Source organism: Alexandromys fortis, unplaced genomic scaffold, assembly GCF_014885135.2.
Source record: "Alexandromys fortis isolate MF-2015 unplaced genomic scaffold, M_Fortis_MF-2015_v1.1 scaffold_23, whole genome shotgun sequence".
In the NCBI taxonomy this organism is placed as follows: Eukaryota; Metazoa; Chordata; class Mammalia; order Rodentia; family Cricetidae; genus Alexandromys; species Alexandromys fortis.
In genome coordinates, this window is record NW_026067907.1 from 9821812 (window position 1) to 9847053 (window position 25242).

The 25242-nt window shown below is 44.0% G+C and overlaps 1 long non-coding RNA gene across 1 annotated transcript; it reads left to right on the forward strand.

The window, feature by feature from the left end:
* The first annotated feature begins 1497 nt into the window (after positions 1–1497).
* Positions 1498–4016, forward strand: LOC126497693 (uncharacterized). The gene is made up of 2 exons (XR_007590667.1): positions 1498–1620; positions 1844–4016. It is a non-coding gene; the product is annotated as an uncharacterized lncRNA (long non-coding RNA).
* Positions 4017–25242: the final 21226 nt, after the last annotated feature.

The window sequence follows — 25242 nt, forward strand, 5'->3', positions numbered from 1 at the left end:
TTAATATGTGAGAATTAGCCTAGAAGAGGCTAGATAGAAATGGGTCAAGCAGTTAAATGAATACAGTTTGTGTGTTGTTATTTCGGGCATGAGCTAGCCAAGCGGCCGGGGTGTTGGGGACGCAGCCCCGCCGCCGCTCCTATTTCAACAGATGGCGCCCAAACGTGAGGCTAACTGAATCCACAAAAAGCCTGAGAAAGCTTGGGAAAGAATGGAGTGAAGCATGTTTTCTTGGTAGCACAAATTTCTTGGGTCTACTCTGCTTGCTAGAGGCAAGCAAGCGCTCTCATCTAAGAGAGGCTTCCTGACTCAGCTTCAGCTGCAAAACCCTGCAGCTCATTAAGAGGTCCTGCCACGAAACACTTAAACGGTGTTGGTGAAAAGCTGAACGCATGCTTTTCGGTTTTCAGCCGTAGCAGGAAAAAAGCTGTGCTGTTTAAAAATGCCGGCTTTCTGGGCCGTCCTGCCAGGGCAAACTCTGACTGAGGCAGGAGGGCCAACTACCGAGAGAGGACTTGACTGTTGTCTGTTGTAGCTCGCTGGCTGGCAGGGACCTTGAAACGCCATAGAATTGTGGCTATAAACATGGCTACAGCCTGTATCTCCGCCATGAGGCTGGAAAGCTAAGGAATGGACTGGATCTAGCTGGCAAAGCCACGGCTTTAATCCTACTCATATTGCTCAGTAATTTAAAGGCTCGTGTGGTCAGAAAAAGAGAGATATACAGTAAAGAGATTCAAAGATAAAGAAAATGTTTAAATGATTTACAGTGTGTTAAAAATATATGCAAGCTAAAAGTTAAAAGTTTTTAAAAAAAAAGTAAGAAAAAGAGAAGTTGTGTGTGGTAGTACACGCCTTTAATCCCAACACTTGGGAGGCAGAGGGAGATTGACCTCTGTGACTTCAAGGTGTGGTAGCACACGCCTTTAATCCCAGTGCCTAGAAGGCAGAGACAAACAGATCTCTGTGAGTTCAAGGTGTGGTAGCAAACACCTTTAATCCCAATGCCTGGGAGGCAGAGACAGGCGGATCTCTGAGAGTTCAAGGAGAGCCTGGTCTACAGAGTTATTCCAGGTCAAAGAGATACAGAGAATATAAAATAAAAGTAAAAATAAACGAAATAGAGGTTAAAATAAAGCGTACAAAGATGGAAAATACACAGAGAATCTTGATACTGTATACTATTATGCTCTCTTTGAATTGTTTGAATGCTGAGGAAGGAGCAACAGATGCTAAAAGATATTTGTTTATAAATGCTGCTGAACTAATCCATCGTAGAGATTTTGATGCCTTGACTTTGAAATTTGGATCTAAGGACATGATACTTTGGAAAGGAGTTTCTTATTTTGTTTTCACAGAGGATGAGACCCTGTTCATTTCTTCTATTCCGATATGGTATGATGGACCACGCCCTCCTGAACGGTTGCTGTGAATACCTTCAGAAAATTGCTTCGCTCAACTGCCAACTGAGATGAAACTAGCACACAGGTTATACCATGAAAGACCTAATTAACGACGCCCCCATTCAGCAGGAAGCAGTTTGGAGAGAAAAAACTGCGCCCATGTTCCCAAATATTGTTTATAAATGTTCTTTTACATTTAAAGGGGGAGATGATATAGGTATGAATAATTTACATTGATATGGATTTTGCTTTAGTGATTTAAATTTAAGGTTAATTTTGTAATGTATATAGGTTGTTAATGAATAATCATTAATAATAGTTAAGTTTGTAGTCATGTTAGTTAAGATTTTCTAGATGTGCATAGATATATTTTAGATAGGCATTCTTCATATTTTTCAAAGATTATAGAATATGGCATTTTAAATGTTTTAATAACTTAGGACTTTTCATGACAATGAGACACTCTGCTCCTGGCAGCACCAATCTACTTCAAGAGGAAGATGGGCATCGAAGAGGATCCTTATGGAGTTTGATAGCCATTTGGGCAAGAAACTGCTCTTGCCTGGACTATTGCATAAACTGGACACAGAGAACCCGCAGAGAGAGGACTGCTGAACTTGCCTAAAGGTGAGATGATCTTTCGGGGTTCCTGATTCATGAAAGAGTCTGCAAGACATTCTTCAGGACAAGCAGATAGTGACTGCCTTTGAAAGTTCCTGCTTTGTGGAAATGTCTGCTGGAAACTATGGGCCTCTAGGCTGAAGATGGATGCCCCAACGGTACAGAGGAACTTTGGGTGACTGTCCAGGCAGTGAGATGTCTCTGTCATTTCTAGAGTTTGAGAGTTTGCTTATTTCTTATTTGTTTAGGTAATATTGTATCTTTCTGGACTGTTTGATGGAGTTAAGAATAGTTAGCTATAGTTATAGTTTTTCTTAGTTATGATATAGATTATTGTAATTTTTACTTGATAACTGTTTTGTTATATGTAATTTTGCTATGTTAAGTTAAAGCCTTTTTTTTTTTGTTTAAACAGAAAAAGGGGAAGTGATGTGGGAGTGTCATATATCAATCTGTTGATTTCATTGGTTAAGTTATAATAAACCAGCTGCTTGGCCTCAAGCCTGGAACATAGATGGGAGGAGTAAACAGAATAGAATTCTGGGCGGAAGAGGAAGTGAGGTCAGACTCTGCTCTGCTTCCAGAGGGACCGAACAGCTCTGCTCTCTGGAGCAGAGACACCATGATGGACGGAGGCTAGAATCTTCCCGGTAAGCGCACCTTGGGGTGCTTACACAGATGATTAGAAATGGGCTAAATTAATATGTGAGAATTAGCCTAGAAGAGGCTAGATAGAAATGGGTCAAGCAGTTAAATGAATACAGTTTGTGTGTTGTTATTTCGGGCATGAGCTAGCCAAGCGGCCGGGGTGTTGGGGACGCAGCCCCGCCGCTCGTATTTCAACATAATATTATATTTTGTTACAAAGCATTTAATACCTTTAAAGTGGGAATAATAGCTTAATCCATTTTATAGACAGTATCATTTAACCACATATATTTAATGATTGGTTTCTTCTACATAAAATTACCTAAATTGAGTTGTCTTTATTTTGAAGGGACTTGAAAAAAGTATCTATAGCTGATGTTCAATGCTGAATCAAACTGGTTAATCTGAAACACCATACACTCCTTTCTTTGTGTCTGTTGCACTAATTGTCAGGGATTGGGAGAGCAGCAGCAGCAGCTAATCCATGGTTGATAGTTGTGGGCAATGGTTCCTGTGAATAGTGACTGGATAATGTGCAGTTCACATTCCTTGAAGTTTGCTGCCCCTTGAGTCACTTGACAAGCCCCTAGGGTAAACATTACTTTATATCTCTTTAAAGGTTCTATTATTACAAAGTTTTGAGTCAATTATAACTATTGCGAGGTATATTATGTTGGAAATTGTAATTGTATGTGTCTATAGATATATGTTAATAGACATATTCTGTGTGTGTGTATATATGAATAGACGTTCCCAAGTCACACTTAAATGGGAAACTGCAAACTGTACATGAGGTTCAATAAAAACTGGACAGCGTGCATTGTTGCATCTTGTCAAGCCAAAAAAAAAAAGGTGAGCTGAAAATGTGGCAGATCCCCTTCCTCCCCCCGCCCCCCACACAGAAATACCAACGTAGGGAGCACATTTATGTTTTTATTGATCCTTTAAATGGTGCTTAGAAAATTCAAGAATCTCACATCATAGTTCTAGTTCTTAATAGATCACTTTTTAAAAGAAGGAAATCTATAAACTACTCTGTGCTCCTTGGCTGGTCCTGTGCATCCAAAACACCATGGTAGTCCTTAGTAAACATTAATACAGTTTCTAGGTCGTTTTCTACATGTAAGGATTTTTTGGAAGAGGGCTGAGGACGTAGCTCAGTTTGTAGATCTAAGTTGCCAGCTTAGATGCATGCTTAGCACCATAAAGAAAGCATTGTTTACCAAATCTTGGTGTCATCTATTATTGTGTTTAAAGGATTAATATCATAGGTATCTTGAACAAAGTAGAAGAATTGCTAAGATTTCTCCCAGTAGCTTGAAACCATTAAAAGTTTTCTTTTGACATCTACATTTTGCATCTCTCCATACTTTAAGGTAACCAATTTTTCTTGTTACACCTTTAAGTTCTTTTGCCTTCTATCTGCTCAGTCACTGAGATGGTATCCTTTTCAGACATCAGCAGCCTTGGCACCAGGTATATAGACTGGCAGCCCTGCTGGTTTGATGACTTAGGAGGCATTAAAATCTAAAGATTAGATTTTCACCAGTTCTTCTCTTCAAAGTTCATATTTTCACAGTAGTAGTAAGCTAAAAAATATATTCCTTGTTTTCCTTATCTCAAAAACACATCTCTTGTTAACCCCACCACCACTTCTTAGGGCACCTAGAGACACACGGACTGTCTGCCCAGGTACAGAAATAAGATTTGTATCTTTAGACACTACCCTGCCTTCTCAAAAAGGGGGTCATGCCATACAGATCTTAATGCCTTCCTCCTGAGAGAAAAATCAGATGAATGTGATCTGTGAATTGGTTGAAACTACCCACTGGGAGGTGACTCAGCAGGTAAAATGCTTGGCCTGCAGTCCTTACAACCTGGATTTGAGAGAACCAAAAGCTGTCTTCTAACCACAGCGTGTCTGCCATGGCATGCAAAGCTCACACAATAAAGTATTTTAAAAACCACTGTCGTTCATAAAATTTTTATTTCTTACAGTGAAGAGTATACTAGGAGCTGGGTGGCCTTTAGGGATTTTTGTAATTACAGGTTTTAAAATAACTAGTCTGGTTAGGAAACTGGATGGATAGACTGATTTCATCTAAGTGGATCAGTTCTCTTGGGGTGAGAATGTTTTCCTAATTTATGCCCTGCTTACATATTGGTTACTTCATTGGATACTGATTAAAACAATAGGTGAGCTGAATGGGAACAAAATGAGGAAAACTTTCACAGGTTAAGTTTTCTTGCAGGACTGAGTTAATCCTAAAGTTTTCAGGATCATTTCAAACTTGTGTGGATGTTGGTAATGAATGCAGCAATTTTGGGTATACTTGAAGCGTTTGGCAAACATTCTTGTGCTGTAGAATTCTAAGTAATGCAGCCTATAAAACTGAAAACAGGTTAGTGGAAAGAGTTGATTAGAACATATTTTAAGCAGATGTCCAAATTTTAAAGTAAGTTTGAGGATTTCAGGTGGGAAATGTAAAGCCCGAAATTAGTGGGTGAAGTGTAACGTGAAAGATAGGAAGCTGAAATTTAAACTGGTCTCCTTGGCTGATACATAACTCAGCAGGAGAAGGCACTCAGCACCCAGGCTTAAACCCTGATGGTAGGAGAGTACTTGGCTCCCCCAAAGCTGTCCTTTGATTTCTACACGCATGCTGTGGCATGCACACACACAAATGAACCAGTATCTCAGAAAAAAAAAAAAAAAACTAGATCAGTGATTTGAACAGCCTGAGTTTCACTGAATTAGTAGTCAGCCTTTAGGTTTTTGTTACTATCAGAACAATTTTAAAAAGAATAAAAATAAAATGTAGTATATCTAGAAGTGCCCTGCCATCAGTAAGATTTAGTAGTTTAAGATATTACTCCCACATTGTTCTTGGTTTCTAATTCAAGCAGCATGGTTTGGGGGGAGGGGGATGAAGTTCTTGCTTTAAGTTTTGTGTTCTGTTCTCCAAAGAGGCATGCTTTTTATGCCTTCTCAGTCACTGGTGGGCACAGTTCCATTAATCAGGTAGTGTTATGTACATTGGCAGCTGATTTGAGAGCCATTTCTTTATATGTTGAAGCCTCAGTGTATATCAGACCAACTTCCACACTCACAAAGCTCTTCTGTCCAAACTTTCTCCAAACGGAATAGTCCAGTTTCCACAGAACTGACGTTACTGTTGAAACTTGACATCCAGTCAGATGGAGTCCCAGCCTAAACCTGGCTTAGGTAGCTCAGAAGTCATTTATACGAATGATGGCTAGGGCAGTCATGCCTCATCCCCTAAAACACATTTGTAGCTGACTTGGAGTGGTAAACCTATGCCCAGAAGTTCAATAGTAAATGTGTGTTTTCTGATGTCTTTGTTGCCAAGTGAGAGTCCTGTGCTGTTTTTGCAATAACTAGAATCACTTGATTCCAGCGTACTTTCTATTAGAAGCCATTAGGAAATCTAGACAGGAGTATTCAAATGACTAGACATGAACAGCATGGCTGGAAGTGTATTCTCAGCATGAGGTGCCCAAAGGGCAGATGCAAGGACCATGGTGGGTGGCATTGCTGAGCTGCTCTCAGGAATCCTCCTAGTTCTTCTGTAAGGAAGAGTTGGGCCTTACAGAAGGACTGCCTCACCCTTAATATTGTGGTCTGTGTGTCCCTGTCACCTTCTCTGTCTGAGGCTTGCTGTTCTCCTTTGGATCTAAAGAAAGACAAGTGAGTGCCACCTTTAGGACTTTGTCCATGTTTATATTCCACCTGGCACTTTTTGGTGATGTGAGTATTGTTTTAAGGGTTAGCTCAACAACCACTCACCCCTATGGTTTAAATGAACAAGGGATTTGTATGATGACTGTCCGAGTTTAAGTTAACCAGGAGCTGACAGCAGCCTCCAGAACTCTGGCAAACGCAACCTGGAGAAGGAAAGGTTTGCTGTTGCTTCTGCTTCAGGTCCAGTCCAGCATGGCTGGGAAGTGCAGCAGGACCATGAAGCAGCTGGTCACAGTGTCACATTCAGGCCCCATTCTGAAACAGGAATGAATGATGCTGTCTGACCCTTTCTTTTTAAATCAGTCCAGGACTCCAGCTCTTGTAATGGTGCTGCCAGCACTCAAGAGTGGACCTCAGTTAACCTGATCTAGAAAGTCCCTCACATGTTCAGAGGTTTGCCACAAGGGTGATCCAGAGCCCATCGAGTTGACAGCCACCACACCCCACTGTTTACCCCATTCTACGCTTCGCAACAGTTCTGTCTAGAGACAAACATGGAGCTATAGAAAGAAGAGGTGGTTCTTGTCCAATAACAGCTATTGTCCCTTCTATTTGGAGGACTGAGGTCATGAGTCTGCCAAGCCAAGATAGTAATTTTCAAGTTCATGTATTTATTGTTTGCAGTGTCGGACATAGAACCTAGGGCCTTGAGTGTTCTGGTAGAGCTCACAGCTACAGCCCCAAACTTGTCAGTCACTTAGAATTTGCAGCTCGAACTGTACATACTTAACAATGTTCACTGGTATCCCTCTGAATACTTTCAGAGTCCTAATTTGTCTGTACTTAGAAGTATTAGTCTGTTAACTGGTGATTCTGGACATGTAACCACAACTTCAAGCTTCATAAAGGCTGGGGAAGACAGCTCAGTAAATATAGTGATTGCCACACAAGTGTGGGACCAGAATGCAAATCCCTAACCCCCAAGTGTGTAAATGCCAGGTGGGTGAGACCTGCAACCCTAGCATCTGGGAGGCAGAGATGGGTCTCTGGAACAAGCTGACTAGCTAGAATACCCAAATCAGTGAGCTCTAGTTTCAAGTGAAAGACCCTGCTTCAACATGTAAGGTAGAGATCAAAGGCAGCTCATGTCAACCTCAGACAACTACATGCATGTACACAAAATATGCGTGTATGCATGTTCACATTCAGGAGGCATGTGTATACATTGGGGTAGACACCACATTTGTACATGGGGAAAAACCCTTAGATGTCTCATCTGTAAAATAGATGCAATTCCTGCCTTATAGGGCTCCTAAGAGTAGATTACATGAGATCATTGATATGACCCTCTTAACGTTGCCCAGCACCGAGGTCTGATAGTGAGCATATGCCCTTGCTGTTTGGTTCTATTTCCTAGTGCTGTCTTGAAGACATGCATTTAAAGTAAAGTCACTGTAGGGGACGGAGATCATGTCCCACATTCACTTCACTTGTGAATAAACATGCCTTCCTAAGACATGCAAGCATTCAGAGGGGCTCTGAGCCATATGCCACAGGTCAAGTAACTACGTATGACATGTTTTGTGTGTAATTCATTGATACATACTGCAACTAAGCTGAAGCTTTCAAGTAAAATCTAGCAGAACTCCCACATATAAAACTGTGATTGCCTTAGAAATTAGTGTGATTATTTAGCATATTTACATCTTCTCATTTGTTCATGAAATAACATGAAAATGAAGTAAGACGTAGATAGACATCACCCCCAGTAGTTACACTCTATATGGCAGCCTACTGCCTTCGACCTCCCGCCAACAGCCAAGAACATTTGTAGAAGTGCATTTCAAAAGGAAGAGCCATGTCCATAGCTAGTCCTCTGCTTGCTTGCTAAGTGACTGTGGGCACGGCCTCCAAACCATCACCATGGTTCCTAACACGCTTCTTCAGTGGCAACTGGAAGTTGTAAATGCCAACATTAAAGAAACCCAGGTTAAAATAAAATGAACAGATGAAGACATGTTCCCTGAATCCAGAGAAGGCTACCTACCAAGAAAGACCTCATTGTCTCTTTGCCCATAAGAACACACTCTTGATTTGTCAAGAATGATGGCTGCGACTTTCTGCAGTCAGCTTTGCATGCATCCCAGAGGCGACCCTCTCCTGAGATGGACTTAACAGTGAAGTGCTGGGTTAGTCCTCCTGTCGCTTTGAACAGAGGATAAACAGTCCCATCTGCACTCTCCTCCCCTGTGGCTCTTCATTGAAAAGTCTTGCTTCGGTGTCACCATGGATATTAGACCAGGATGCATACCTTAAAAGTTCTGAGTCTTTGAAAGCACCATATGCCTGTTTCGGGGCAGTCATGCACAGAGCAGGCAAGCACCTCTAATGGATCTGTGGTGTTGCCTGTGTGAGCAGTTTTGCTTGGCAAGGAGACTAGCTCCTTTGAACAACTCTACAGGAAAAGAGAAACACTCTGGAACACTGAATAGGCTTTTGAAGATTTCAGAAAACCATGTAGAAGGGAGACTAGAAGATCCGTGCTGAGGTTGGGGCCCAGGGGAGGCAAAGACTGAGAGATGAGTAGACTCAGTGAATCCTCTTGCTGGGCCACAGGAACAGGATGTGAAGCTTCTGGTGTTGAGAATTCTACTTAACAATTCTTACATTCCCGAATTGCACATAGTATACTTGCAGTTAGACAAGTGTTAGAAGTGTGTATTTCTTTGAATAAATTAGGAAAGTTCACCAGAAACCGTGAATCTTGCAGTGTATTGTAGAAAGCTTCTGGCCTCTGAATCTAAATAAGTGGAAGGCAGACATACAGACAGTAGGCTGCAGTAGAAATGGTCCAAATGGTGAATTGCTGAGGTTGAACTCTATCATTTTAATAGCCAAGGATAGATAAAGACAACCTAGGCTAAATAATGATGATGATATAAAAAGTCAGCTGTGTAGTCAAACTGGGGACCTCATCTTATATTCAGGATTGTGGAGAAATTTGTTTGCGAGGACATGATTAAAAAATACCGAAGGGACCAGGTGGTGGTGGTGCACGCCTTTAATCCTAGCACTTGAAGGCAGAGGCAGGTAGATCTCTGAGTTCAAGGCCAGCCTCCTAGAACAAAGTGAGTTCCAGGACAGCCAGAGCTACACAGGAAAACCCTGTGTCAACAAAACCATATATATATATGAACTGTCTCAGTGGTTAAGACTGCCTTTGCTCTTACAAAAGATCCACATTTAGTTCCTAGTGCCTAAGTTAGGTGGCTCACAACTGCCTATAACTACAGCTCCAAGAGATCTGACATCTTCTGAGTGCCATCACTTACAACACACAAACAAAAACAAAATTAAAATATGGGAAGGGTAGAGAGATGACTCATAGGTTAAGAGTATTTACTCTTAACATAAACTCATTCTCACATATAAATATAGAGTCCTGATCCTGGTCATGCCATAAGATTCAGGAACAGATGGATTGAACTTGATCCTGAAGCCACCCCGGAACCTCAACCAGGTAAATGTTCCAAATGGAATGGATATTCTGTGGCCAGGCTGAGAATGAAAAAGGGATTGAGAGGCTAAAGAAATTGCTTCCAGCCACCAGATGAAAGTGTTTTAACTGACAGGCCAGCAGAAGTCTGTTAGCCTCACTGAATTCTAGTTAGAACCAGTGTAATAAAGTCTTCCACCATATGAATATTAACAGCAAAACTGCATCCAAAGAAATATAAGAAGAAACGTGAAATGTCACATGACAAAAAGACCCAGAAAATCAAAGAATTTACAGAGCAAATTAGTTACAGACAGCATTCCAAACTGAAACTGCAGAATAACAGAAACTGCCACCCTGAAAGACATCACAGAAAAGTTTTTAAGTACAGTCAATTAAAGGGACAAATTTATAATTGGAGATGAGATGCGTAAATTATATGCTAAACTACAATTGTTAATAGAAACAGATTTTCAAAAAAAAGTTTGAAGGAAAAACATGAAATTATTTCATGTTGCAAGGTGCACAAAAGAGACAGGGAAAGTAAGAATCCTAATGGAGAAGATAGGACGGAGGAAAGTCTAGGGATTATGAAGAAGGGATAGTGTAAGTACTGGCAAAAGAGGATAAAGAGAAAGGACAGATGAAATCAGGCAAAGACGCGTTTGAGCAGGTTTCAGTCCTGGAGAAATAATGACTAAGACAGACCTTAAAACCAGTGCAAGAAACTTCCCAAGAGAAGTAAAGTTAGTCTAATATCCATACAGAAGAAAGGTCCCTGGGAATGCCCAGGAAAAAGAAGTAGCCCAGACACTTGCATAGTGTTCTCGTTCCGTGCTGTAATTAAGGCTAATACCGCAAACACAACTTCGGGAAGGAAAGGATCATTTACTTCAGCTTACTGGTTCTAGTCCACCATGGAAAGAAGTCAGGACAGGAACTTAGGCAGGATCCAGAAACAGAAATCAAGGAGGAATGTGGCTTGCAAACATCCACACAGTCTCAGGCTTAGCTGACTTCCTCAAACAGCCCAGAGCCACCTGCCCAAGGAATGACGCCACCCACGGTTGGGCTAGTCCCTCCACAGTTAGTTAGCAAATCAAGACAGCCCCAGCAGGCCTACGCACAGGCTAATTTGTTTGAGCAATTCTTCAATTAAGACTCTTCTCAGAGGATTCTAGGCCACAGCCAGTGGACAGTTAAAGCTGCTGTGAAGAGGACTTGATTCTGACGCCCCTGCTTCCCTTTTTTAAGACCCTGATTATGACCTTGAGTCCTTTGGGTGTTGTTGGATAAGCTTGCAGCTGAAAGGTCCTAAAGTAACCCTATCTGCAAAGTCTGTTTGGTCCTGTAAGGTGGCAGTCAGGAGTCCCCGGGTCAGGGTGTGGGCATTTCTGAGTGGCGACATTATTCTGTCTCTTCTAGTGAGACGGAAAAGGGGAGAAGGAGGTTAGAGCAAAAAGCCCTAGTGTTTGTACATTGTGTAAAACAACATGTGTGTACACAAAGGTCATTCTAAAAGAGAATGTTGTTGTAGTAGTATTTCATTTGTATTTTAATAAATAAAGCTTGTCTGAAGATCAGAGAGTAAAACAGCCCCACTGGTCAGCCTTATAGAGCAGGCAGTGGTGACTCACACTTCTAATCCCAGACACCAGACTAGTTGCACGTCTTTAATCCCAGCCGTAGGGAGGATTATACAATGGAAGAGACAGCTCTCAGACACAGTCTCATTTTGAGATTCCTGGAGGCAGGATCGCCATTTCAGACTGAGGTAGAAATAAGAGCCAGTGGCTGGCTGTTTTGTCTTTCTGACCTTCAGATTGAACCCCAATTTCTGTCTCTTGGGTTTTTATTATTCATGCTACAGGTTGTTTTGGCTCTTTTGGCTTTTTGGTCTTTTGGGGGCCCACCAACTACCACCCAAATAAATCACACACAGAGGCTTATTCTTAGTTATGAATGTCTGGCCTTAGCTTGACTTGTTTCTTGCCAGCTTTCCTAACTACCTTTTCCCTCTGGGCTTTCCCTTTTCTTCTGTGTATCTTACTTTCCCTCTTACTCCATGGCTGACTGGCTGGCTGGCCACTGATGTCCTCCTCTCCTTATTCTCTCTTACTCCTCTTCTTCCTTGTGTCTCCTTCTGTTTATCCTCTCTGCCTGCCAGCCCTGCCTGTCCTTGCTCCTGCCTCACTATTGGCCACTCAGCTCTTTATTAGAACCATCAGGTGTTTTAGACAGGCAAAGAACCACAGCTTCACAGAGTTAAGTAAATGCAGCATAAACAAAAGTCACACACCTGAAAATAATTTCCTCAACCAGTGAAACTTTAAATAAAGTGATAGGTGGCAGAGGAAACGTGGAAAAACCTATGTCTGAGGAAGACTGTAAGCTGGAGTATCATCTCGTAACACATGGGAAGTTCTAAGAATCACACATTTTCCTGTGTCTCATGCTTGAGGGAAGTGTTCTCATGGAGGCCTCTGCTGAGTAGATCCCAGCGTGCGAGTGCCACTGTAGGATACCCTAGAGTCACATCCTCCCAGATGCCTCCAGGACGCTCCTTCCACCGTACCGGTGCCTCCATGGTGTTCCAGCCATCAATAGTGCTAAAACTCAATTGTCTTTGGGAAGTTGTCCTGTTGCTTGCTTAGGTTAAGACTCCAGGTATTGCTCAGAGGTCAGCAATTGTAGGTATGTGTGTGTGTGTGTACAGATGTGCAAACGAGCAAATGTCCAGTCCACGTGGGCTCAAAGACTGTAATTGTCAGCCTGGTGGAACCGACAGCGGCCGGAGTTTCTTTCAACCTCTTTCCATCTCGTTCACACAGCTCATTTTGATGGGCTGAGCAAAGGTTTAGGTCAGAATTCCCGGGGAGCCTCGGGAACAGCCTGCTCTGCTGAGTGTGTGCAGAATGAAGCAGAGCAGGTGCAGGTTCTCCTGCTGTGAGAAACAGGGCGCTCTGCCAGCCCAACCCTCATCCCTTTTGCAAGCACAGAGCAGGAAATAGAACATGTACAGCCCACATCTCTACCCCTTTTCCTAGTGCTGGCCAGTGACACAAGGCAAGCATCTTCATCCACACATTCATTTTCTCTTCCTAATTATATATCAAATTTTCTTTATGATTTCCTGAAAGCTGTCTCTTGATTTCCTTATAGTGGCCTTGGATCTTTGATGAACTCGATGTCTGAATCTCTTCCTAGCTTGTCTCATCCTTCCGAGAGCTGAATAGTCCCTAAGTGTGTGCATGTATGAGGAATATGCTACACACCCACAGTCCCTAAGTGTGTGTGCATTAGAATATACTACACACCCATAGTCCCTAAATGTGTGTGCATGCACGAGGAATATACTACACACTCATAGTCCCTAAGTGTGTTCATGCACAAGGAATATCCGCACCCATAGTCCCTAAATGTGTGTGCATGCGTGAGGAATATAATCTACATCCATGGTCCCTAAGTGTGTGTGCATTAGAATATACTACACACCCATAGTCCCTAAATGTGTGTGCATGCACGAGGAATATACTACACACTCATAGTCCCTAAGTGTGTTCATGCACAAGGAATATCCGCACCCATAGTCCCTAAATGTGTGTGCATGCGTGAGGAATATAATCTACATCCATGGTCCCTAAGTGTGTGTGCATGCACAAGGAGTATACTACACATCCATAGTCCCTAAAGGTGTGTGCATGAGAATATACTACACACCCAGAGTCCCTAAGTGTGTGTGCATGCACAAGGAATATACTACACACCCATGGTCCCTAAGTGTGTGCATGCACAAGGAATATGCTACACACCCACAGTCTCTAAGTGTTTGTGATGCACAAGGAATGTAAAACACACCCATAGTCCCTAAGCGTGTGTGCATGCATGAAGAATATACTACACACCCATGGTCCTTAAGTGTGTGTATATGGAATATGATACACACCCATAACCCCTAAGTGTGTGTACATGCACGAGGAATGTACTACACACTCATAGTCCCTAAGTGCATAAGGAATATATCCACATTCACTTCTCCATTTTTGTTCCATTACAAATGTTTAATAAAAAATATCCCCAGCTTTCATGTAATTTTTGTTATAAGACTATCACAACACCAAAGTTACCCCTGGAGCGATACAACTGATGGGCCAGACTACCAGAATAGCCTGTTCTTGGGAAACACATAGAAAAGGGATGGATCAAAATTAAGGAATGTTTTTAGAAAAATAAAGTTTTCAGTTACAGAAATATATATATGGAATTGAGGAGAGACCCGGGGCTGTGAATGAATCAAGGATTTCACAGAGAAGAGGTGATCTGGTGGCTATGGACATAAGGTCTTACGCTATGAAAACGTACTGTTTAGCAATAAGCCTGCCCTGCGTCTATTTAAGAGTGGTTTTGAAGAGCATACAGAGTGCACACACCCAGATTTTTTTTCTTTTCTTTGTACAATCCTAGTAGAGAAGACCATGTAAGCCAGGCCTCAGAGCACAGGCCTGGGATCCCAGCCACTCAAAGGCTGAGACAGGAGGATTACAAACTCAAGGCCAGCCTGGCCTCCAGAGTGAGTTTGAGGGCAGCCTGGGAAACAGTGACTCTATTTCAAATTTAAAAGTTAAAGGGAGCCGGGCAGTGGTGGCTCATGCCTTTAATCCCAGCACTCGGGAGGCAGAGGCAGGCGGATCTCTGTGAGTTCGAGGTCAGCCTGGTCTACAAGAGCTAGTTCCAGGACAGGAACCAAAAGCTACGGAGAAACCCTGTCTTGAAAATCCAAAAAAAAAAAAAAAAAAAAAAGTTAAAGGGAGAGGGTAATGGTGGTGGTGGTCAGGGATTTAGGCCAGTGGTAGGGAGCTTGCCTAGCATGCCCAAGGTATTAGGTTCAATCCTCACATACACAGATGACTCAGGTACATAGAATCCATGATGTTGCTAACCAGACAGAATCTGAACTAGAAGTTCAGATCCACTTCCAAGTATTCTTTTAGATTTTTTTTTTGTTTTTTAAAAATGTGTAATCTTTTATTTTTTAAAATGTGCATTGTGTGTATATCTATGTGTGGGTTTGTGCACATGCATGTAGGTGCCCTAGGAATTCAGTGGAGAGCACTAGGTCCCCTGGCGCTAGAGTTGTAGGTGCTTGTGAGCTGCCTCACATGGGTGCTAGAAACCAAGCTCCGGTTGTCTACGGGAGCAGGGCAGCTACCCACCCACCCACCTACCCACCCCCCGCCACTCTTGCCATGTTCTTTTGGTTAGTGTTTTTAAAAATTGGGAGGGAGTAAAAAAGTTAGTATTACTTTATTTTTAAAATGAGTAAATTAGGAAAACGGAATGTGTAAAGGGCTAAGAGGAGCCTTAATAAAGGAAAGAAAGAAATTACTAAACCAGACATCACTGGGGGACTTAAGCTAGGTTGAATCATACACACCCCCCATGTTTAAATGTAAGAAATTGCTACAGAACAATGTTTTTATCTGAAAGATACAGCATGCTGAGGAGCTAAACTTTCAGCAATAAAGAGCAGAAGAGGAATTTTGCTTTTCCTGGAAAATATTTCATAAGTTATACACATAGCATATGTGCAGGAGGGGAAGAAAGAAATTATTAGTAGCCAGATTTCTCATGTTCTTGCCAAACATTCGGTGTGCACTACGTTGTAGAGGGAGATGTGCTTTTGCTGTCCTAGTTACCAAGTGTGGGGTCAGATGGTTTGTACCTTGTCTGTCTGTCTGTCACTGGAAGGATAGAAGGATACACATACACTACATGCAACAGAAGAAACAAGAACGACACCAATAAGTTAGACGCTAAGAACTGGAAGATGAGGGAGGGACCCTTGGAATTCACAGCAGGATGGAGGGTTGCCTGGGGTTCTAGGGTTCCTACCTCTGCCAACAGACAGCCATTGTTTCCCTAAGTTTAGCATTTGTTCTGTTTGGAGAATCCTTCTGTCATAAAATATGGGAATTCTATAACATAAAGGAGAAGTCTTAAAAGACTTAAAAGACCCAGCTTCAGCCTTTAAATGGAATTCGTGGGGAGCAGATGAAGTCATGAGTGAACACATATTCTTGACATGGGCATAAACAAGTAAGGACCCCAATGTCTCAGACTCATGAGAACTTGCAGGCTTTCCCCATCTCAGACTCAGGGGATAGTAAGGCCTTCTGGTCTGAGTATGGATGTTGACTGTGTGCAGGAAGTATGAACTTCAGATTTTCTCTTCCAGGATGACTGCAGTCTGAGACCAATCCCCTACAGAGACCCCCCACTAAGATTAGCAAACCTGCCTCTTCATTCATCTGTAGGTAATAGTCGGGCTTAGTTTCCAGACTGTTGGTGCCTCTCCATCAGAGGGCTTGGCCCATCTAGTCCCAGTTTTTCTGTATCCTAGTCTGTCATTTCCTTGTTCCCCATTATGTCACCCCAGTTAGCTCACTCCCAAAGGCATGCAGACTGCAGTCACACGGTATGAAATATCACTATACTGTCTTTGTCCCAATTTCCCTAGGAATGAGAGGAAAACCCTCATCCTGAGCCAATCAGAGAGACAATGATTGTTTGAAAAAGGAAGAAGTTGCTTTCTGTAGGAGTGTGTTTAAAATGTAAGGTCATGAGTCCTTTGACAGGGCCTGGCACCCCAACTCCCTGCCCTGGAGAATGGGTTCCCTTAATACAGGACAGCTTGGCACAGTCTCATTGCTGTCTCTTGCCTAGAGCACTGGAGTTGGCCTCCGGTGATATGGAAGATGGTCTACCTCCAAAGCTCAGCCTCTTCCTCGTCCTCAGAGCTGCCACCCACCCCATCTTCATTCAGATAAAGCCACACTTTATAAAAGGAAAGAGCTGTTGTAACTCTTGTTCAGGCACGCTGCCTTTTATTGTATCTGGTACTGACCAGTTGAATTGGTTTAGTCTACTCAAAATGAGCTCTTAAGACATTTTATTAGCAGCTTCCAAGTCCTCACAACCAGATACCTAGCAAACAATGTGGAGAAGAAGGGTTTGTATGGGAGATGTAGTCGTTTACAGTGGGGAATGCTGAGTCACAAGAGTGGTCCAGATGCCAGGCAGATAGATGGGTGTCTTCCTTTGGAATGGGTCTGTTTCATTCCTGGAAAGGCAGGCTATTTACTTACTGGAGGCTATCTTGTTGGTACCAGTCCTTCTATAATACTAGAAATTTTGTTTTTGTTGTGGGTGAGTATCAACAGAGGCCACAGAGATTTAGAAATCTATCACACTTTGTAGCTCTTTCTAGTTCTTAAAAATTGATATTCCTATTTGACCTTTGTTCTAGTTGCTCTGAACTAACACTCTGACCAAAAGCAACCTGAGTATCTTACTTTCCTATTGTTGTGATAGAACATGATGGCCAAAGCAACTTATAAAGGACATCGTTTAATTTGACTTATGGTTCCAGAGAATCAGAATCCATTATGGCAGAGTGAAGGAACATGTGAGAGCTCACATCTTGATCCACAACCACAAAGCAAGGAGAGCTGACTGGCAATCCCATGAATCTTGTAAAATTTTAGCGCCTGCCCCCCAGTGACACACCTCCTCCAAGAAGGCCATACCTGGTAATCCTTCCCAAACAGTTCCACTAACTGGAGATCAAGTATTCAAACATAATTGTATGAGGAGCATTCTCAGTCAACCCACCACAAGGATTAAAGGGTTTGTTTGCAGCTTGCAAAGTCAGAAGCAAAAACCGTGGAGGAATGTTGCTTCCTAGTTTGTCCTCTGCTCACTCCAGGTCCACCTACATAGAAAAGACACCACCCACTATGAACTGAGCCCTCCCACATCAACCACCAATCACCACATACTGTGAACTAAGCCCTCCCACATCAACCACCAATCACCACCCACTGTGACTGAGTCCTCCCACATCAACCACCAATCACCACCCACTGTGACTGAGCCCTCCCACACCAACCATCAATCAAGTCTCTTAGATCCTTGCTCACTGACCCACCTGATCGACTGAGGCTTTCTCAGATGTCGGATGAGTCTGGGCTGTGTCAAGATGAAAGCTGAAGCTAATTAGGACAGCATCACAGATAACACAAACGAAAATGGCGAGAGTCTGTTTCTTTCTAACCTCATAGGCAGAAGCTAAAGCCTGGAGGTTGGATAGCCGGGAATCCTCATGCTAGATCGTGAGTTTCAGCCCCAGACCCTCCGGCACCGGCTGTGGAGAGGGGAGATGAGAAGCTCTGGGACACTAAGATTGTTTTCAGAAATGGGTTCTAGCCGTGCGGGAGACGATATTACAGAGCTGAGAATGAAGCAAGGGGGAAATGGCTGTCTGGTGGAGACCAATAGCTATTTGACTTTTATTAAATTATATTCTCACTGCTCAGCGTTCTGGAATACTATATTTTCCTCCTGTGGCCAGGTCCAGGAAGGCCCGTGTATTTGCTGTAGTTAGGGATGAATGATGAAGCTATAGTTGAACTAAGAATGTTGAAATCTGATAAAACTCTCCCAATGGCTCTGGCCTTCTGAACCTGGTGGAGCAGTTGTCAGGATCTGAAGAATTTGTGTTTCTTCTTGGTAGCCCACATGGAGTGTGGTTTCTCACAATACCACCTTTCCGCAGGGCCCCAGCCTCCTCTGCTCTCCTCAGAGCTTCCTCACCAGCAAGTTTGGTTTCACATAGCCCATTATTTAGCCTATAGCCCCCTCACTTTCTGTCTAGTTCGGCATGGTTAACACAGAGGGTCCCTGTGTAAGTTCATCATCTGATTCCAGGCTATAAAGGAATCAAGGATGAGATGCCCCTGGTGGAGTCAAGGGCTCAATGTTGCTCCAGTCAGTGTACATTGGAGAGAATGGGATCAAGTCATATGAAACAAGCTTTTCGATCAACAAGGATGGGTCACAGGTGTGACCAGTGACACCAAGCACATAGCAGGTAGGGTATGATCAGCGAATTCAATGATGATATCAACCTTAGAGCCATTCTGTGCTTTTTTTTTTTTTTTTTTTTGAGAAAGGGTTTCTCTGTGTAGCTTCGGAGCCTGTCCTGGAACTCACTTTGTAGACCAGGCTGGCCTCGGACTCAGAGACCTTCCTGCCTTTGCCTCCTGAGTGCTGGGATTAAAGGCATGCACCACCACCACGAGGCCCAGCCATAGACCTATTAAGACCCATTAATCGAGTCTGCAGGCCAAAAAGTTGGGATCTCTTCCTAGCCTCCAGTAGCATAATGGAGGATGTGCCTCTGGGCAAAGAAAGTTGGGCATCTCTTAGTCTCCTTCACCGACCTAACTGATAGTCTCCTACCAACATTCTCTTGGCACCCAAGGATTCAGTCTCGTGAGGAACTTCACTAGCTGCCAGGCGAGCATCACCTGGGACCAGCAAGACGTGTCCTCGGTGATGAGACGACCATAACTCGTTCAGAAAGTAAGGAGAAAGATCCAACATTCACGTGTGCGCTTCTCCCGGTATGTTCCCGTTATCCACGAGCCTCTGAAAATCTGGCTTGCTCAAGAAGGCATTAGAACTGAATTATCATTTATGTTTGTCATAGGGCTTGAACGTGTGTAATGAGATTCCAGAGTTAATGTTTTGTGCAGAGCACTTAGGAGAGCCAGGATGAAATTGGCTCCGAATTCTGATGGGGCGTTTTAATTAAAGATAGTTTCTAATCAAGGGTGGAGCAGAGGCTGCTTAGAAAATGTCAGTTCATCGTCCAACCCACTGGTGCGGAGGTGAGCAGGCGGTCTCTGCGGAGCTCTGCTGCCCAGAGGGAAAGCAATGGCGAAGAATGAGTTCTGGGGGCAGGAGAGAGGGCTGCTCAGCCTCGGGTTCGAGGAGCTATGTGCCATCTTGGCCCTTGTGTGTCTGGCTCTGCCTGCAGCCTCTGTGTGTCGGTGGCCCATGACTCTAGGTGTGTCATACCTGATGCCAGTGGTTCTGCCCACAACTCCTCATGAATGCTGGATGGTTGGGCCTAGTCAGAACCCCACATAGATTCCCCAGCTAGCGTGTGAAGCCCTATTTCCCCACAGTCGACAGGTCGGTGCCGTCTTAGATGTGACCTGCACCACTCTTTCCAAAGGGCACACATACACAAGGACCTTGAATGAGGTTGCCTGAAGAAGGAGCCTCTTTGACCCTCTCATGAGCCGTCAGTCCTACAGAGAAGGAGAAATTAGGATTCTCCTGCGCACTGCCCTCTAACCTCTGAAGTGCCAGAGGGCATGGTGTCCTTCTGATCTCAAGAAAGCACTTTGTGACTAGTCACGGTTCTCTTCCCTCGCTGCAGTCAGGCCTAGCCCAGTTTGTAGCCAGAGAGAGATGCATTTTAGACTGGGAAGAATCTGCGCAGGCGCACAGGCATGGTCTGCAGTGACCTTCCGGGCCCTTGAGGCTTGTGGACCATGTTCTAGCCTCCCCATGACTGGGTTAGCATCTCCACAGGTGCCAGAACACAGCTCCTGCTCTTTCCTCTGGGCCCCACCCACAGTTCGACAGTTTGTTCTCTTTGCAGGGTCTTGGCCCATCGTGAGGGTGACCTGGGCTCCCAGCACTCCCCGCAGAGTTACTAGTGACCCGCTGGGAGGAATTGATGCATAAATGCCAGGCAAGGCAGGCAGTAGCAACTGACACCAGGCGCTTGCTCTCATTTCGTCCGTCCGTCCGTGCTGCAGCTGTAGGGCCAGGTTAAAGTCAACAAATTGAGTCAAACAGAAAAGCAGCCATGGTCTCAGAGGTTGCAGCCGTCGCTGGGTCTGGCAGGAGTCACTATCACATCTCTCTCAAGAAACTGAATGGCACAGCTCCCCTTGATTATTTAGAAGTCATGACAGCCTTTTCGTTTATTTTGAAAGTTGTTGTACATACTTGTTTGCCTGCGTCTATGTCTCTGCAGCACACATGCACAGTTCTCACAGAGTGCCAGGGCCTTGGATTTATTGGAAGTGGAGTTACAGACCGCTAGGAGCCACCACATGGGTTGCTGGGAATTGAACCCAGGGCCTATGGAATATTAGCCAATGCTCTTAATGCTGAGCTGTTTCTCTAACCCTTGACATAGGCTCTGGATAGTTTGTGGATTGGTCCAAGATTGCCTCTCAGCTCAAAATATGTTCTGTTTAAGCTTGAAAAAAAAATGTTTTTGGTCTAGCAAAGAATAAGGAAATCATAGGACTTCATTTAGCTGCTCTTCAGTTCTGGCCTTGAGTCTGCTCTTTGTGGGGATCCGGGTCATTTTTGCAGTGGAATGAGTTAACGTCAATGTGTGCAACGACTTTGTAGATTGAGTCTGAACAGGCAGAGATGCTGACTGGCTCCTGTTCCTAGGTCCCAGTGGTACAGGGCCTGCTGTATGAAGCAGAAAACTCTTTCTCTACCTCCTCTGTCAGTGCCCAGTGCCTTTCTGGCTCCAGATGTTCCTTAAAATGCAAATTCCCCTAACGCTGGTTGCTTGTTAGCTCTTAACCACTCTGCTCTTCCTGTGAATCCAGATTCTCTCCCTTCCTGCAGCAGGAGCTCAAGGTGGAGCTGAGGGAGGAACGGTGCAGAAATGGGCACCCTGTGGACCTTGTGCCTTGACCGCGAGTCCGCCAGCCTTGCACACGTGTTTGTTTTCTCACTCAAATTTTAGAGTTTTCTCTCTGAAGTTTTAACCTTACATTTTAATGTGTTCCAATAAACCATGCTTTCCCCCTCAGTGGTATTGTTTTAATATAAAAAGCCAAATAATTTTTCTATTTTCATGCATGATAGTCATTAAGATTACTTAGCTGCATTAGTTAATAACAGTCTGTCATCCAGAAAACTAGTTTGCATTTCATTTGGGGGAAAATGTTAATAATTAAATATAATCAATAATGGAATTACCATTCCAGCAACCATCTCAACCTGAGAAAGATGTTGTCAGTTCGCACTTAGTGCTAATGTCATTTATTCCATTAACGGCCCTTATTTTAACAAGCTTAATCATCTTTATAGGTTTCTCTTCTCTTCCATCTCTTTCCTGTTTTTTTTTTTATTGCTTTGCTCATATAAATGCTTCCACGATTTAGTGACGAGGAGGCAGGAGGCTGAGTGGGTGCATCTAACTTGATCCCACGGCCTTTGGTAAGCCTCCTGGGGGAGTAGCCTTGTAGCCACACCCTTTGCACAAAGCACACTTGATTAAAAGCACGTAGATCATACTGCCTTTATGTCCGACCTCAAAAGGACTATGTCTTATTTCTTGCCAACTTGGCACCATTTGGCTACTCATTTGGCTCTTTCTTAAGTCCAGGAAGGATGGGTGTTGGAAGGAAGGTGCTCAAGGGACTTACTTAGGCCAGATCCTCCCTGTGACATGACCCTGTGAAACACTACAGCATTATGATTTTGGTGTGTGCCACCTCAGGACTTCACACTGCCACCCTCTGGATCCTATAACCTCCATTTAAACCATTCTGAAGGCTCAGCTTCCTCCCACGGGCTCCCCTGCACCCTCTGAGGATGTGGCTATCGCCACCACTGATGAGGTGAATGATACTAAAGAGAAATTGGACTCCAAAGCAACCACATCCCAGGATGCGTTGCCATGCACCTCCTCTGGGATGCAGATGAAAGGGACGCCCAACTTTTTGAATCTTTCTCTCCAATCTTAGTCTGTTTCTGGGTGTCAAATCATGTCTACATTGAGAAAAGATGAACTTCCCAACAATTTGGTCAGCACCCTGGAGCATGTAACCCTTAGCTCCCTATGTCTGGGAAGAGATGACAGCCATGATGCATGTGGACCATGGACGTGGTAGACCCTAGGTGCAGGTGGACACCATATCTAAGGCCAGAGTGCTGCCCTGGAGGAAAGTGGCCAGGTGGGATTGTAGCTTCCTGCTGTTTCACACGCTGTGCCCTTATGGTCTTTAATAAACTAAACCACAAGAATGAGAACATAACCAAGCTTCCCTCCATGACTGGCTTCAGGCTCTCAGGCTGCTGCTGTTGCTGATACTGTTGGCCCCTTTGGCTCAGTGCAGGTTACCAGCCCCCTCCTTACAATTTATGGATGGCCCGAGCCTGTCATAGTCCTTCCTCTGCCGTGCATACTGTCCCAGTCACTGGTCTATTGCTGTGAAGAGATGCCATGGCCAAGGCAACTCTTAAAGAGGAAATTTAGTCTATTGTCGTTATGGCAGGGAGCATAGTGGCGGGCATGGTGCTGCAGCAGCTCAGAGCTCCATCCGTGTCTGCAAGCCAAGAGAAAAGAGGCTTGGCCTGACATGGGCCCCGCCTCTATTGACAAGCTTCCTCTGACAGGGCCACACCTCCTAATCCTCCTAATCCTTTCAAATAGTGCCACTCCTTGGTGACTAAGCATTCAAATATATGAGCCTATGGGGGTCATTCTTATCCAAACCACCACACATAACCAGCCATCCCTCCAGGCCTTTGTAGGGAGCTGTGGGGCTGGAGGGGTGTGAATTTGGCAGGTGGGGCTGAATGAATGTGTTCTGTGCTTTGCTGGCTTAAGACTGGAATGCTAATATGAGATCAATAGTAGCTATATCTGTGATAACAACAAACAGAATAATGACCAATAGTAATAGATGGGTAAGTAATGTCAGACACTGTCCAAACCTGGGTGCTCACATGTCACCTCATTGCTTCATTGACATGTCACAAAGCTGACCCACCCTGGTCACCAGGAAAAATATCCTCAGCCTGGAATGTTAGATCAGGGGCCGTAGACTTTTCAATTCAACCAATTCCCAGGTCCTGTAGTGTTACTCAGTTGATAACTACACATGAAACCAGTGGTCAATCAAAGCCCTGTGACAGTTCCATAGGCCAGCAGCCCTTACCTCTGTGTCATAGCTGAGCTCCCAGGAAGAGGACAGAGTGACTTGTTATTTCCCAGACAGTGTGGAACTGAAGCAGCATCTGTGACAGGTACAGTGGAGCTGTCTCCTCTGAGCTGGGCATGACCTTGTGGGATTCACCAGAGATCCTTCCTGGTGGAGGGAGTGAAGAGATGCATGAGGCCCATTCATAGGGTGGTTAGCACAGCCTCATGAGGCTCTTCCCAGCCCCAGGCTTAGACAAGATGTAAACACGTGAACTGGGGCAGGACTTCTTGGTGTAGCTGTCTGAATCATCTAGGGAACCTGATCTAGGCTGTGTAGTCTCCTGCAAATCTCCCACGCTCCTGTAATCCCAAATAAATGAATTTATTCACCAAGATGAACTTGGACAGAGTCTCTTCTCTGGTTTGTCATTGCCTTATCTTTCTGAGGCCCATCGTGTTTCTTCATAACTCCCCAGGATAGGTCACATGACACCAAATGCTGCACATGACACACACAGCCCGTGAGCTGCCCAAAGGGCAGATCCTTACAGAGTGTGTCACAGTGAGAAACGCGGGCCTGGGAGTTTAGAGAGGCTACTGTAGGCCAGCTGTTGGCCTCAAACATTGAAAGCTAAACTAGGTTCTCAGTTTCCTCATTCTGAGTGTGCCCTAGAGGCTAGTGGCAATATGGTAACACACTTCAGATTTGTGACAGGAAAGTTGACATGAGTCCAGAAGAAAATTCATGGTTTTTTGTTTGTTTTAACAGTAGGATTATGGGAGGACTCTTTGCTGGAATTGAAGAAGTGTATTCTATTTGTGTGTGTGTGTGTGTGTGTGTGTGTGTGTGTGTGTGTGACTGTGTGCAGGTTCATGTGGATATCAGAGGTTAATAACAGGCTTCCTCTATAGCTCTCCATTTTTTGAGACAGAATCTCTCATTGACCACAGAATTCATTGATTGACTAGGTTGGCTGGCCAATGAACCCCAAGAGCCATGTGTCCTGCCCCAAGGTACTGATAAGTACCATCATGCCCAGGTTTTTATGTGGCTTCTGGGGACCCATAGAACTCAGTTAGCTCAGGTACTGTCACCTGATTGTCCAGACTCTTGACTAGTCCATTTTAAACACCATAGCAGGAGAGAAACATGCCATTCTTATGGTTGGATTTATTGACAGGTTCTTGCTTGAATGCTCAGCTTCCAATCTTTCTTCTCTCTAAGTGACATCACCGTGGCTTCTCTTTCTCTTCTATTTTTGTTCCAATTACTTGGGTGATTTTCTTAGGAAAGACTGACAGGTTCAAGTATGTCCAGCTTGCACCAGAGGTCTCCAGCCGATGACCAGCTTCTTGTAATGACCATTGCTCTTCAATCCTAGAGTCTGTTTACTCACTTTCGACCTCCTTCGCTCTGTTTCATAAGGATTTGCAGATGTTTTCCATCTTCTTAAAACTTCCAGTTTGGAGGAAGCCGGCCCACCTGGAGATCCAGGGGAGAGGATGTTGGCCTATAAGTGAGACTGTAAATAGACCCTGGGAACTATTACTGTTT